Source organism: Lathyrus oleraceus, chromosome 5, assembly GCF_024323335.1.
Source record: "Lathyrus oleraceus cultivar Zhongwan6 chromosome 5, CAAS_Psat_ZW6_1.0, whole genome shotgun sequence".
Classification (NCBI taxonomy): Eukaryota; Viridiplantae; Streptophyta; class Magnoliopsida; order Fabales; family Fabaceae; genus Lathyrus; species Lathyrus oleraceus.
Window position 1 is genome coordinate 576,023,884 of NC_066583.1, and position 16,487 is coordinate 576,040,370.

A 16,487-nucleotide genomic window follows, 5' to 3' on the forward strand; every position below is an offset into this window, starting at 1 on the left:
AATATTAGACAATGATCAAATAATCCTTGTTCGGATGTCGGGTGAGAATAACTTGATCAAGATAAACAAAAATCATTAAATAATAGAAACAAGCATAATCTAATCAACGGGGATTCATCCAAAGGATAAGGATTGTCTCCCAGGACTTATTCATTGGAGGAAATAATGTGTAAGGATATAAAGGGTGTTATTTGTATGACTTAAGATTTGTCATTTTCTCCCCCGGAGGATGTATTTATAGAACCCTTTTTGGATCTAGGGTTTGAGTAACCCTTATGGGAGGCAACCGCTCCCTTGTGATGAGAAGAAGTTGTTGATTGTCCAGTGTTAAAGGGGTATTGGTGGAATCCTTCTCCTTTGACCAACAACATTACACACATCATCGGTGCCAGGGGTGAACCTAATGGATATCTCCCAGCCAGCACCATGCTTTAGGGAAGGGAACGTTTTGATTAGGACACTCACAAACATAACATACATATTTCCTTTGAACTTTGCATATGAAGTGACACATAAAACACCATGTAAGATAATATTTGTATTAAATAACATGTCCCCCAATATATGTGACATGAGTATAACAACAACTTGGTAGATTGGTAGAAGGAGAGAATGGGGATTTTGTTCTAGATGAATGTTGTAATTATATGTGATTTTTACTGACTCCATTATCTAAAATTTAAGGCTTAGTTTTCAAAAAATTAATTAAAGCATCAAGGCAGTATGATTTGAAGAATTCATAGTTAATTGGCGAGCAAGTTGCTAGGGGTGTTCTGCAGATAACTCAAGTTCAAATTTGGTGATTCTAATGTGATCATAGGTAAAGACCTTTATGTAGTGTTTCGAGTATCTTGTTTGATGTTGTGATTGGTTATGCCTGTCGCTCTAAGTTCCCATTTTTTAAATCTTCATTGATATTTTGTGGAGCCATAATGTTTTTCTTTGACAAGTTTCTTGGAAGAAAAAGTGTGATATGATTCTAAGATATCCCAAACGCCTTTGTTTGGTTTTGTAAAATAGTTTTAATATATAGTATGTTAAAAATTGCTGGCTGTGGGGTTCGAACCCACGCGCACTTATGTGCAGAAGATCTTAAGTCTTCCCCCTTAACCTCTCGGGCAAACCAGCTACTTGTTGAAATTTGCATATATTTATATAGTATATGTATTTGCATTCTTCAATAGAACAATCTTGAACTAAAACAACTTTTAAAAAATCTCATTATTACAACTCCATAAATCGTGACAAAAAAAATCTCATCTCAACATATAATCAAATCATCTCGTAGTCATTGATCGTAAACAGAAAAACAATTTGCATTTATTTTAACGCAAACAAAAGCATAGTGAAATTGTCTATTCTACTTCAATATTAGAGTGTGTAGACATGGAGAACGATGGTCGAGACTCCACACAAAGTCAAACATAAGCCGCATTGTTCATAAATATTAGACAATGATCAAATAATCCTTGTTCGGATGTCGGGTGAGAATAACTTGATCAAGATAAACAAAAATCATTAAATAATAGAAACAAGCATAATCTAATCAACGAGGATTCATCCAAAGGATAAGGATTGTCTCCCAGGACTTATTCATTGGAGGAAATAATGTGTAAGGATATAAAGGGTGTTATTTGTATGACTTAAGATTTGTCATTTTCTCCCCCGGAGGATGTATTTATAGAACCCTTTTGGATCTAGGGTTTGAGTAACCCTTATGGGAGGCAACCGCTCCCTTGTGATGAGAAGAAGTTGTTGATTGTCCAGTGTTAAAGGGGTATTGGTGGAATCCTTCTCCTTTGACCAACAACATTACACACATCATCGGTGCCAGGGGTGAACCTAATGGATATCTCCCAGCCAGCACCATGCTTTAGGGAAGGGAACGTTTTGATTAGGACACTCACAAACATAACATACATATTTCCTTTGAACTTTGCATATGAAGTGACACATAAAACACCATGTAAGATAATATTTGTATTAAATAACATGTCCCCCAATATATGTGACATGAGTATAACAACAACTTGGTAGATTGGTAGAAGGAGAGAATGGGGATTTTGTTCTAGATGAATGTTGTAATTATATGTGATTTTTACTGACTCCATTATCTAAAATTTAAGGCTTAGTTTTCAAAAAGTTAATTAAAGCATCAAGGCAGTATGATTTGAAGAATTCATAGTTAATTGGCGAGCAAGTTGCTAGGGGTGTTCTGCAGATAACTCAAGTTCAAATTTGGTGATTCTAATGTGATCATAGGTAAAGACCTTTATGTAGTGTTTCGAGTATCTTGTTTGATGTTGTGATTGGTTATGCCTGTCGCTCTAAGTTCCCATTTTTTAAATCTTCATTGATATTTTGTGGAGCCATAATGTTTTTCTTTGACAAGTTTCTTGGAAGAAAAAGTGTGATATGATTCTAAGATATCCCAAACGCCTTTGTTTGGTTTTGTAAAATAGTTTTAATATATAGTATGTTAAAAATTGCTGGCTGTGGGGTTCGAACCCACGCGCACTTATGTGCAGAAGATCTTAAGTCTTCCCCCTTAACCTCTCGGGCAAACCAGCTACTTGTTGAAATTTGCATATATTTATATAGTATATGTATTTGCATTCTTCAATAGAACAATCTTGAACTAAAACAACTTTTAAAAAATCTCATTATTACAACTCCATAAATCGTGACAAAAAAAATCTCATCTCAACATATAATCAAATCATCTCGTAGTCATTGATCGTAAACAGAAAAACAATTTGCATTTATTTTAACGCAAACAAAAGCATAGTGAAATTGTCTATTCTACTTCAATATTAGAGTGTGTAGACATGGAGAACGATGGTCGAGACTCCACACAAAGTCAAACATAAGCCGCATTGTTCATAAATATTAGACAATGATCAAATAATCCTTGTTCGGATGTCGGGTGAGAATAACTTGATCAAGATAAACAAAAATCATTAAATAATAGAAACAAGCATAATCTAATCAACGAGGATTCATCCAAAGGATAAGGATTGTCTCCCAGGACTTATTCATTGGAGGAAATAATGTGTAAGGATATAAAGGGTGTTATTTGTATGACTTAAGATTTGTCATTTTCTCCCCCGGAGGATGTATTTATAGAACCCTTTTTGGATCTAGGGTTTGAGTAACCCTTATGGGAGGCAACCGCTCCCTTGTGATGAGAAGAAGTTGTTGATTGTCCAGTGTTAAAGGGGTATTGGTGGAATCCTTCTCCTTTGACCAACAACATTACACACATCATCGGTGCCAGGGGTGAACCTAATGGATATCTCCCAGCCAGCACCATGCTTTAGGGAAGGGAACGTTTTGATTAGGACACTCACAAACATAACATACATATTTCCTTTGAACTTTGCATATGAAGTGACACATAAAACACCATGTAAGATAATATTTGTATTAAATAACATGTCCCCCAATATATGTGACATGAGTATAACAACAACTTGGTAGATTGGTAGAAGGAGAGAATGGGGATTTTGTTCTAGATGAATGTTGTAATTATATGTGATTTTTACTGACTCCATTATCTAAAATTTAAGGCTTAGTTTTCAAAAAATTAATTAAAGCATCAAGGCAGTATGATTTGAAGAATTCATAGTTAATTGGCGAGCAAGTTGCTAGGGGTGTTCTGCAGATAACTCAAGTTCAAATTTGGTGATTCTAATGTGATCATAGGTAAAGACCTTTATGTAGTGTTTCGAGTATCTTGTTTGATGTTGTGATTGGTTATGCCTGTCGCTCTAAGTTCCCATTTTTTAAATCTTCATTGATATTTTGTGGAGCCATAATGTTTTTCTTTGACAAGTTTCTTGGAAGAAAAAGTGTGATATGATTCTAAGATATCCCAAACGCCTTTGTTTGGTTTTGTAAAATAGTTTTAATATATAGTATGTTAAAAATTGCTGGCTGTGGGGTTCGAACCCACGCGCACTTATGTGCAGAAGATCTTAAGTCTTCCCCCTTAACCTCTCGGGCAAACCAGCTACTTGTTGAAATTTGCATATATTTATATAGTATATGTATTTGCATTCTTCAATAGAACAATCTTGAACTAAAACAACTTTTAAAAAATCTCATTATTACAACTCCATAAATCGTGACAAAAAAAATCTCATCTCAACATATAATCAAATCATCTCGTAGTCATTGATCGTAAACAGAAAAACAATTTGCATTTATTTTAACGCAAACAAAAGCATAGTGAAATTGTCTATTCTACTTCAATATTAGAGTGTGTAGACATGGAGAACGATGGTCGAGACTCCACACAAAGTCAAACATAAGCCGCATTGTTCATAAATATTAGACAATGATCAAATAATCCTTGTTCGGATGTCGGGTGAGAATAACTTGATCAAGATAAACAAAAATCATTAAATAATAGAAACAAGCATAATCTAATCAACGAGGATTCATCCAAAGGATAAGGATTGTCTCCCAGGACTTATTCATTGGAGGAAATAATGTGTAAGGATATAAAGGGTGTTATTTGTATGACTTAAGATTTGTCATTTTCTCCCCCGGAGGATGTATTTATAGAACCCTTTTTGGATCTAGGGTTTGAGTAACCCTTATGGGAGGCAACCGCTCCCTTGTGATGAGAAGAAGTTGTTGATTGTCCAGTGTTAAAGGGGTATTGGTGGAATCCTTCTCCTTTGACCAACAACATTACACACATCATCGGTGCCAGGGGTGAACCTAATGGATATCTCCCAGCCAGCACCATGCTTTAGGGAAGGGAACGTTTTGATTAGGACACTCACAAACATAACATACATATTTCCTTTGAACTTTGCATATGAAGTGACACATAAAACACCATGTAAGATAATATTTGTATTAAATAACATGTCCCCCAATATATGTGACATGAGTATAACAACAACTTGGTAGATTGGTAGAAGGAGAGAATGGGGATTTTGTTCTAGATGAATGTTGTAATTATATGTGATTTTTACTGACTCCATTATCTAAAATTTAAGGCTTAGTTTTCAAAAAGTTAATTAAAGCATCAAGGCAGTATGATTTGAAGAATTCATAGTTAATTGGCGAGCAAGTTGCTAGGGGTGTTCTGCAGATAACTCAAGTTCAAATTTGGTGATTCTAATGTGATCATAGGTAAAGACCTTTATGTAGTGTTTCGAGTATCTTGTTTGATGTTGTGATTGGTTATGCCTGTCGCTCTAAGTTCCCATTTTTTAAATCTTCATTGATATTTTGTGGAGCCATAATGTTTTTCTTTGACAAGTTTCTTGGAAGAAAAAGTGTGATATGATTCTAAGATATCCCAAACGCCTTTGTTTGGTTTTGTAAAATAGTTTTAATATATAGTATGTTAAAAATTGCTGGCTGTGGGGTTCGAACCCACGCGCACTTATGTGCAGAAGATCTTAAGTCTTCCCCCTTAACCTCTCGGGCAAACCAGCTACTTGTTGAAATTTGCATATATTTATATAGTATATGTATTTGCATTCTTCAATAGAACAATCTTGAACTAAAACAACTTTTAAAAAATCTCATTATTACAACTCCATAAATCGTGACAAAAAAAATCTCATCTCAACATATAATCAAATCATCTCGTAGTCATTGATCGTAAACAGAAAAACAATTTGCATTTATTTTAACGCAAACAAAAGCATAGTGAAATTGTCTATTCTACTTCAATATTAGAGTGTGTAGACATGGAGAACGATGGTCGAGACTCCACACAAAGTCAAACATAAGCCGCATTGTTCATAAATATTAGACAATGATCAAATAATCCTTGTTCGGATGTCGGGTGAGAATAACTTGATCAAGATAAACAAAAATCATTAAATAATAGAAACAAGCATAATCTAATCAACGAGGATTCATCCAAAGGATAAGGATTGTCTCCCAGGACTTATTCATTGGAGGAAATAATGTGTAAGGATATAAAGGGTGTTATTTGTATGACTTAAGATTTGTCATTTTCTCCCCCGGAGGATGTATTTATAGAACCCTTTTTGGATCTAGGGTTTGAGTAACCCTTATGGGAGGCAACCGCTCCCTTGTGATGAGAAGAAGTTGTTGATTGTCCAGTGTTAAAGGGGTATTGGTGGAATCCTTCTCCTTTGACCAACAACATTACACACGTCATCGGTGCCAGGGGTGAACCTAATGGATATCTCCCAGCCAGCACCATGTAACACCCTTCTAAATTACCCCAACAATTAATTAAAATAACAAAACACAAATCAGAGTAAATATGCAGTTCAAGGGTGTCACACCTGACACTTCACACCATTTTCCAAAATATCCTGTCATGCTCATTTATTTAATCAAAATAAAACATTTGCATAATACGCAGCGGATACAAACTAACAACATTCAAACCATGTAATACATTACATGTAAAGTTGTTCAACAACCAAATGAAAACATAGTAAAACATCCCATCCCGATGTTACATCTACCAGAGCATGACCCACTAAGGAACTACACTAGACTCCAAGGACTAGCTTCTACTCAATCACTGCCCGTTACCTGAAACATAGTTGTAAGGGTGAGTTCCTCAATCGATATAATAAGCATTATAAAATATCATGTAATGCTAAGTAAATTAACACATCTCATCACCCTAATCAGATCACACATTCAGCAACAGCAACATCAACTCAATATCATAACCATACTCAACACAAACACACAACACACGTATAATATTGGAATACATCCATTCATATTATACGCCATACATACATTATGCAATGAGACTCCATGCATGCGGTACCGACTATTCGTGAACATATAGTTCAACCTCACCGATCAAATCCAGATACGGCTACCAAGCTCACTAGTCCCACTCATTTGAGACCTAGTGACTCACTCACTAATTCCTCACCATGGGAATTAGCTACCACCCCAAGGGCTATGATATGCACGCTAATCACCTAGCATGCAAACATCAACAACAATCCACAATACTAACTCACTAATTCCTCACCATGGGAATTAGCTACCACCATAAAGGCCACAATATGCAAGCTAAATCACTTAGTCATGCAAACATCAACAATCATCCACAATGGACATATGCTCACACTCTAAGCCATAAACAGTCCATTCATAATTTCATACATGATAGATACATTCAAAACATTATGCATATCATCATACATCATCAACATATTCACCACATAATCATATCATGTCATACCACATAATCAATCACAGCATTAGCACACTCTACTAATACCTATACTACTCAAAACAACGGGAAATGATCCCTACTCTATCATACATCAGCTAAATTACATTACTCAGCTGAACAACCAAAGAACTGCACAACAACAGCACAGAAAAATCACAATCCTGCCCATACGCGTATTGCCTAGTCCCATACGCGTATGGCCCATTTCTCAGCCAATCCCATACGCGTATCACCTGTCTCATACGCGTATGCTACGCGTACCACTTCCCCATACGCGTACCAACAGAGACCAAACCACGTCCAAAACATCATCTTCCTCATCCATACGCGTATTGCCTAGTGCCATACGCGTACCAGACCATCTCATACGCGTATTGCCTAGTGCCATACGCGTATGACCAGAAACCAGATTTCCAGTTCTGCTATGGTTTTCTCTGCTACGAGATCTCCCAATTCCAACCTCCTACAATCCAATTTTTCACATTAATCGTTCATATCACCTAATACGAATTATCCCCTATTCGATTTCACAAATTTCTAACATTATTACATCTAATTCCTACGAATTCCCTTCAATTATAATCCAAATTTCGTTCATCCAAAAGTTCACAATTTCATCATGCATCATTCTAATCAGAGTCAAATCAATGGTTTATCACTACCCACGACATGTTATCCCATAATACCCATTAAACGATGATAAACCCCCCTTACCTGAGTTAATCCGGCGAATCTTCAGCTTCAAGCTCTTCCTCCCTTCAACCCTTTTTTCCACTTTTCTGTCTCTTTTTCCTTTTCACGTGAAAATAACCCTTTTTACCAAATGGGACCTTTTCTAATTCCAACTTTTATTCCAATAATAATAATAATAATAATAATAATAATCCAATAATAATAATTCCAATAAAAATATTCCAATTATTTAATTAAATTAATAAATATATTATTAACTTAAATTAAATAATTATCTTATTTTATCGGGGTGTTACAACTCTCCCCCACTAAAAGAGTTTTCGTCCTCGAAAACATACCTCAAGCGAACAACTCAGGATAAGACTCCTTCATCTGACTCTCAAGTTCCCAAGTCACATTGCCACCTGCTGGTCCTCCCCAAGCTACCTTTACCAAAGCAATCTCTTTACCCCGCAACTGCTTCAACTCTCGATCCTCGATCCTCATAGGTGATGTTTCAACAGTCAGGTTATCTCTCACCTGTACATCATCTACTTGGACCACATGCGACGGATCAGGAATGTACCTCCTCAACTGAGACACATGAAAAACCTCATGTAAATTTGCAAGTGACGGCGGTAAAGCGATACGATAGGCTACCTCCCCTATCCTCTCCAAAATCTGATAAGGACCAATAAATCGAGGTGTCAACTTCTTCGACTTCAAAGCTCGACCAACCCCAGTTATCGGAGTAACACGAAGAAACACATGATCTCCCTCTTGAAACTCAAGTGACTTCCTCCTCTTGTCGTGATAACTCTTCTGACGACTCTGAGCAATTCTCATCTTCTCCTGAATCATCTTAATCTTTTCCGTGGTTTGTTGAACAATCTCCGGTCCAACCACAGCACTCTCACCGGACTCATACCAACATAAAGGTGTCCGACATCTCCTACCATACAAAGCTTCAAACGGTGCCATACCAATGCTCGAATGAAAACTATTGTTGTAGGTAAACTCAATCAAAGGTAAATAACAATCCCAAGCACCTCCCTTTTCCAAAACACAAGCTCTCAAAAGATCTTCCAATGACTGAATCGTTCTCTCAGTCTGACCATCAGTCTGCGGATGATATGCAGAACTCAATCTCAGCTTAGTTCCCAAAGCCTTCTGCAAACCTTCCCAAAACTTCGATGTAAATCTAGGATCCCTGTCCGAAACAATACTCGACGGAATACCGTGCAAACTTACAATTTTCTCAATATACAACTCAGCTAATCTCTCTAACGGATAATCCATTCTGATCGGAATGAAATGAGCCGATTTTGTCAATCTGTCAACAATCACCCAAATAGCTTCAAAATTCTTACTTGTCCTCGGTAACCCAGAAACAAAATCCATACTGATACTATCCCACTTCCACTCTGGAATAGCCAACGGTTGCATTAGCCCAGACGGCTTCTGATGCTCAATCTTTGACTTCTGACAAGTCAAACAAGAATAAACAAAACTCGCAATTTCTCTTTTCATTCCCGGCCACCAAAATAACTTTTTCAAATCATGATACATCTTCGTAGCCCCAGGATGAATACTCAGGCCACTACGATGTCCTTCCTCAAGAATACTCTTCTTAAGCTCGGTAACATCCGGAATACACACCCGATTACCAAATTTCAAAACACCATTCTCATCAACTCTGAATTCACCACCTTGACCTTGATTCACTAGAGTCAACTTATCAACCAAAAGCACATCGGATTTCTGATTCTCTCTAATCTCATCCAGAATACCACTTGTTAACTTCAACATTCCCAATTTAACACTATTGTGAGTACTCTCACACACCAAACTCAAGTCTCTAAACTGCTCAATTAAATCCAATTCCTTAACCATTAACATAGACATATGCAATGATTTCCGACTCAACGCATCAGCCACTACGTTTGCTTTACCCGGATGGTAATTCAAACCAAAGTCATAATCCTTCAGAAACTCTAACCATCTCCTCTGTCTCATATTCAACTCTTTCTGATCAAACAAATACTTTAAACTTTTATGGTCACTGAAAACCTCAAATCTTGACCCGTACAAGTAATGCCTCCATAACTTCAGAACAAATACCACAGCTGCCAATTCTAAATCGTGTGTCGGATAGTTCCTCTCATGAACCTTCAGTTGTCTCGAAGCATAAGCTATAACCTGCTTATTCTGCATCAAAACACCACCCAAACCCAGCAATGAAGCATCACAGAAAACCTCAAATGGTTCCGATGGACTCGGTAATATCAGAATAGGAGCCGTAGTTAACCTTCTCTTTAACTCTTGGAAACCTTCTTCACATTTTACGTCCCAAACAAACGCTTGCCCCTTTCTAGTCAACATCGTCAACGGTAACGCCAACTTAGAAAATCCCTCGATGAACTTCCTATAATAACCATCCAAACCAAGAAAACTCCTTATCTCCGAAACTGACTTCGGAGCTTCCCACTTAGATACCGCTTCTATCTTAGAAGGATCAACAGCAACACCACCTCTGGAAATCACATGACCAAGAAAACTAACCTCTTCTAACCAAAATTCACACTTGGACAGTTTAGCAAATAACTTCTTTTCTCTTAGAACTCCTAAAACCACTCTCAAATGCTCAGCATGCTCTTCTTCAAATTTCGAATACACCAAAATATCGTCAATAAACACCACAACAAACTGATCTAGGTACGGATGGAAAATCCTGTTCATATACTCCATAAACACTCCAGGCGCATTAGTCACACCAAAAGGCATTACAGAATACTCATAATGTCCATACCTCGTTTTGAAAGCAGTCTTCTGAATATCCTCAGTTTTCACACGTATCTGATGATAACCCGATCTCAAATCTATTTTGCTGAACACACTCGCACCAACCAACTGATCCATCAAATCATCAATCCTCGGCAAAGGATACCGATTCTTGATCGTCACTTTATTCAGTTGCCTGTAGTCCACACACAACCTCATAGTACCTTCTTTCTTCTTAACCAATAACACTGGTGCACCCCACGGTGACACACTCGGACGAATAAATTTCTTATCCACCAGATCTTCTAACTGACTCTTCAATTCAGTTAACTCAACAGCAGACATACGGTACGGAGCCATCGATATCGGCCTAGTACCAGGTACCAAATCAATCGAGAACTCAACTTCACGCTCTGGCGGTAATTCATTTACTTCTTCAGGAAACACATCAGGAAAATCACATACCACGGCTAGATCACAAATCTCCAGTTTATCTTTAGCCTCCAAAGTCGCTAGCATCATAAACAACTCTGCTCCATCTACTACTGCCTCATTCACCTGCCTTGCTGATAGAAACAAACTCTTTTCTTCCTCAATCTCAGGAAAAATCACAGTCTTATCAAAACAGTTGATATAGACTCGGTTAAACACCAACCAGTTCATACCCAGAATAACATCAATCTGCACAAGTGGAAGACACACGAGGTCTATCCCAAAGTCTCTACCAAAAATACTCAAAGGACAATTTAAACAAACTGAAGTAGTAGTCACTGAACCCTTAGCAGGAGTATCAATCACCATACTTCCATGCATCTCAGATATCTCTAACTTAAGTTTCACAGCACAATCCAAAGATATAAAGGAATGAGTCGCACCTGTGTCAATAATAGCTACAAGAGGAAAGCCATTAATATAACACGTACCTCGGATCAAACGATCATCTGCAGAAGTCTCAGAACCCGATAAAGCAAAGACCTTGCCTCCCGACTGGTTCTCTCTCTTCGGCTTAGGACACTGTGGGCTAATATGACCCACCTCTCCACAGTTGAAACAAGTCATAGTCTTCAACCGGCACTCTGCAGCCAAGTGACCACCTTTTCCACACTTAAAACACTTCTTCTCATTACTGGTACACTCATGGATACGATGTCCAGCCTGACCACATCTGAAACACTTAGCAGGGGCACTGGAGTCTCCCCCACTAGGCCTCTTCATCCCACTCTGTCTCTGGAAACCTTTGCCAGCTACATACGGTTTCCCACGATCATTCTGATTCTTGCCTTTCCTATCAACCCTCTGCTGATAGCTTTCTGCTCTGGCCTTGGTATCCTGTTCAAAGATCCTGCAACAGTCAACCAAATCAGAAAACACTCTAATCCGCTGATACCCAATAGCCTGCTTGATCTCGGGACGTAACCCGTTCTCAAACTTCACACATTTTGAAAATTCCCCAGTAGCCTCATCATAGGGAGTGTAATACTTTGACAGCTCTGTGAACTTAGCAGCATACTCAGTAACAGACCGATTGCCCTGCTTCAATTCTAAGAACTCTATCTCTTTCTTTCCTCTACATCCTCTGGAAAGTACTTCCTCAGGAATCTCTCTCTGAACACAGCCCAAGTGATCTCAGCATTCCCAGCAGCTTCCAACTCAGTGCGGGTAGCAACCCACCAATCATCTGCTTCTTCTGACAGCATATGCGTACCGAACCTGACCTTCTGATTATCGGCACACTCAGTCACTCGGAAGATCCTCTCGATCTCCTTCAACCACTTCTGAGCACCATCTGGATCGTATGCTCCCTTGAACATTGGAGGATTGTTCTTCTGGAACTCACTCAGTTGACGAGCAGCTCCCATTCCCACAACATTCGGATTCCCTCCAAGTACTCCAGCTAGCATACCCAGAGCCTCAGCAATCGCAGCATCGTCTCTACCTCTTCCAGCCATCTCTATTCTGAAAACCCAACAAGCTAAAACAATAAGTACTGATAGGGTTACACAACACCTATCCCGTACAGGGAAACAGAATAACTACGACTCGACTCGACCAACTATGCTCTGATAACACTAATGTAACACCCTTCTAAATTACCCCAACAATTAATTAAAATAACAAAACACAAATCAGAGTAAATATGCAGTTCAAGGGTGTCACACCTGACACTTCACACCATTTTCCAAAATATCCTGTCATGCTCATTTATTTAATCAAAATAAAACATTTGCATAATACGCAGCGGATACAAACTAACAACATTCAAACCATGTAATACATTACATGTAAAGTTGTTCAACAACCAAATGAAAACATAGTAAAACATCCCATCCCGATGTTACATCTACCAGAGCATGACCCACTAAGGAACTACACTAGACTCCAAGGACTAGCTTCTACTCAATCACTGCCCGTTACCTGAAACATAGTTGTAAGGGTGAGTTCCTCAATCGATATAATAAGCATTATAAAATATCATGTAATGCTAAGTAAATTAACACATCTCATCACCCTAATCAGATCACACATTCAGCAACAACAACATCAACTCAATATCATAATCATACTCAACACAAACACACAACACACGTATAATATTGGAATACATCCATTCATATTATACGCCATACATACATTATGCAATGAGACTCCATGCATGCGGTACCGACTATTCGTGAACATATAGTTCAACCTCACCGATCAAATCCAGATACGGCTACCAAGCTCACTAGTCCCACTCATTTGAGACCTAGTGACTCACTCACTAATTCCTCACCATGGGAATTAGCTACCACCCCAAGGGCTATGATATGCACGCTAATCACCTAGCATGCAAACATCAACAACAATCCACAATACTAACTCACTAATTCCTCACCATGGGAATTAGCTACCACCATAAAGGCCACAATATGCAAGCTAAATCACTTAGTCATGCAAACATCAACAATCATCCACAATGGACATATGCTCACACTCTAAGCCATAAACAGTCCATTCATAATTTCATACATGTGATAACACGAAATTATATCGCTTTTTAAGACTTAATTCAATTAAATTATATTATCATTTACGCTAGTTTATCTCATTTTATCAGATATTATGCAGTATTCCTCTTCTATTTATATCAGGTACCCATTTTGAAGCAAAAGTGAAAAAGGGAAGAAAAGGAGGTGTAAAAAGGAACAAAAAGGAGAGAAAAGGAACCAAATGCCAAAGCCCAGCCCAAAGCGCACAAGTCACCAATGCTGTGCCTGTGACGGACGTCACAGGACGCGTGACGAGCGTCACGCGAAGTAGCCTTGTGACGGACGTCACACATAGCGTGACGAGCGTCACACAACTCCACTACCTTTTTGGCGCAAGTATCGCCCTCAGAAAGACTTGAAGAATAACGTTAAGGAGTTGGTCTCCGATATGCACGCCGTGAATATAGCCACGCTGAAGAATGGGAGAAACGGAATGCAGTTACCAAGGCTATTATAAATAGCCATCTCACAAACCAAAAGGGAACAGGTTTTTGCACGCTCAGTTTTGCGAAAGCTCTGCCAAATTTTCCTTTCACGCCTTTGCCTATTTTTCTTCCTTTCCAGCATCGTTCACTTTATTTATTTTATTTTGCAAGCTTTATTTTCTTTCTCCCTTGCAATTTATTTTCCCCGTTCTTAGCTTTTAGATATTTTTCGCGTAGTAGTTTCTACACCGGAAACTACTGTGCAACTTTATACCGGATTTAACCTTACGTTATATTCCAGTTTTATTTCCTTGATTTATTTACTGTTTAATTGAAGAATCCAAGAACAAATCCTACCGGCTTGTGGAGGAGTGTTCAAGACCATTGTATTACGCATTCAGGTTCTTTAATCGTTATTTAATTTTTGATGTTTTATTCTATTGTTTATTTACATTGCATGCCTGGAATGAGTCTGTTTATGCATGATATAGATTCTTATTTATTTAGCATGTCTGGCTAATTTGCCTAGGTATCGGTATGTAAAGTAAGCAGAAAAAGGGGTCAAGACTAAGTCGGTCTATTCAAACTTAAAATTAGAATCAATCTTTTTATGGTCTTAACTTACAGGTTTAATAACAAGATTTTTTACAAAAGTAAAAGGCATAAAGAAGTTGAAACCAACAGAGCGAGAGTTTGAGGTTTTAACTGGACAGTGTAAGTTAGTCATTAAGTCTATCTCAGGGCGAGAGCAAGTTTTAGAATTAATTAAACTCTGACTTTTTCCAAAAAGTATTTTTAAAGATTGAATGTGAGGACGAGAGTTAAGCATTTAGATTTAATTGTATAACCTAAGTCAACAGAGCGAGAGTTTGAGATAAGGGTGTTTAAAACGGTCAGTATTTTCTTAAAAAGAGTTTCTGCAACTTTATTGTTTTCAAAATATGATTTTTGACTTAATTATAAGTGACAGCTACATTAATATAAGATCATGGTTTCTTCAACAGAGCGAGAGTTTGAGATAAAACCTTTAACCAATAAAGTTAATCGAAACGATTTATTTTAAAACCGAGAGACCGATAAGGAATTGATTCCCTAGTTTTGACGAACTACATACCGATATCCGTTTTATTGATATTCAACCTAGATATTAGTTTAGCTCTTAGTTTTTCCCCAAACAATCAAACATTTTCACCTTAGATTTACGTAGTGACTTTAGATAACGGTATATCGATTCATAAGTCCCTGTGGGATCGATATCTTTTAAAACTACGCGATAGAACTGTGCACTTGCAGTTTGTATCCCATTCTCGACTCACACAGTCGAGCGATCAAGTTTTTGGCGCCGTTGCCGGGGACTTTTATTCAATCGATATCGTAACTCTTCCGTTACGCTGTAGAGACTAAGGTTTCTTTTTCCTTCTATTCTTTCCTTCGTTGATTTGTATGCCACGCACTCGCTCTCAAGGCGAACCGCTCTATTTACGAATCAACGATATCGAACTATATCTCCGAGTCTTACGACGAATTCGGGAATATCGTGCCGAAAACAATCTCCCTCCTATAAACCTTCCTGATATCAAAAACATTTTTCCTTCTTTAACCGAGATGGCAGAACCAGCTCGTGCTCTTAGAGATTACGCCGCTCCATCGCAAGATGAACCGCATTCAAGTATTGCTCCGCCCGCAATAGAAGCAAACAACTTTGAACTTAAACCTTCACTGTTGCAGGCTGTGCAACAGAACCAATTCTCTGGAAATCTTACCGAAGATCCAAACCTTCATTTATCCGTATTTGTTCAATATGCTGATACTGTTAAAGCTAATGGTGTCACTTCAGAGGCAATTCGACTTCGTCTTTTTCCTTTCTCATTAAGAGATAGCGCTAGAAGATGGCTTCAATCTCTCCCTTCCAACTCAGTCACCACATGGAACGAGTTGAAGAAAGTTTTTCTTGCCCGATATTTTCCGCCAAGCAAAACAGCTATGTTAAGAGCCCAGATAAACGGATTTAAACAGAAAGACAATGAGTCTCTTTTCGAAGCATGGGAAAGATACAAAGACATGATGAGACTTTGCCCACACCATGGTTTGGAAGACTGGTTAGTAATTCACACATTTTATAATGGTCTCTTATACAATACAAGGTTAACAATAGACGCCGCTGCAGGTGGTGCACTAATGAACAAACCTTATGCTGATGCTTACCAGCTTATCGAGAGCATGGCCCAAAACCACTATCAGTGGGGAACCGAACGAACAACAGTGGAAAAACCTCAACCGAAAACTGGCATGTACGAGATAAGTAACCTCGATCACGTTAATGCAAAAGTGGATGCTTTGGTCCAGAAGATTGAAAGTTTAAACGTATCACCT

At 38.1% G+C, this 16,487-nt stretch overlaps 4 non-coding genes and 1 pseudogene across 4 annotated transcripts; all 5 read right to left on the reverse strand.

The window, feature by feature from the left end:
• Nucleotides 1-1,045: 1,045 nt before the first annotated feature.
• TRNAL-UAA (transfer RNA leucine (anticodon UAA)) lies at nucleotides 1,046-1,128 on the reverse strand. The gene has a single exon. It is a non-coding gene; the product is annotated as a tRNA-Leu (tRNA).
• A 1,359-nt stretch (nucleotides 1,129-2,487) lies between these two features.
• TRNAL-UAA (transfer RNA leucine (anticodon UAA)) lies at nucleotides 2,488-2,570 on the reverse strand. Its single transcript has one exon. It is a non-coding gene; the product is annotated as a tRNA-Leu (tRNA).
• A 1,360-nt stretch (nucleotides 2,571-3,930) lies between these two features.
• On the reverse strand, nucleotides 3,931-4,013 carry TRNAL-UAA (transfer RNA leucine (anticodon UAA)). Its single transcript has one exon. It is a non-coding gene; the product is annotated as a tRNA-Leu (tRNA).
• A 1,360-nt stretch (nucleotides 4,014-5,373) lies between these two features.
• Nucleotides 5,374-5,456, reverse strand: TRNAL-UAA (transfer RNA leucine (anticodon UAA)). Its single transcript has one exon. It is a non-coding gene; the product is annotated as a tRNA-Leu (tRNA).
• Nucleotides 5,457-16,104: 10,648 nt separating this feature from the next.
• LOC127088892 (uncharacterized) lies at nucleotides 16,105-16,204 on the reverse strand (annotated as a pseudogene).
• Nucleotides 16,205-16,487: the final 283 nt, after the last annotated feature.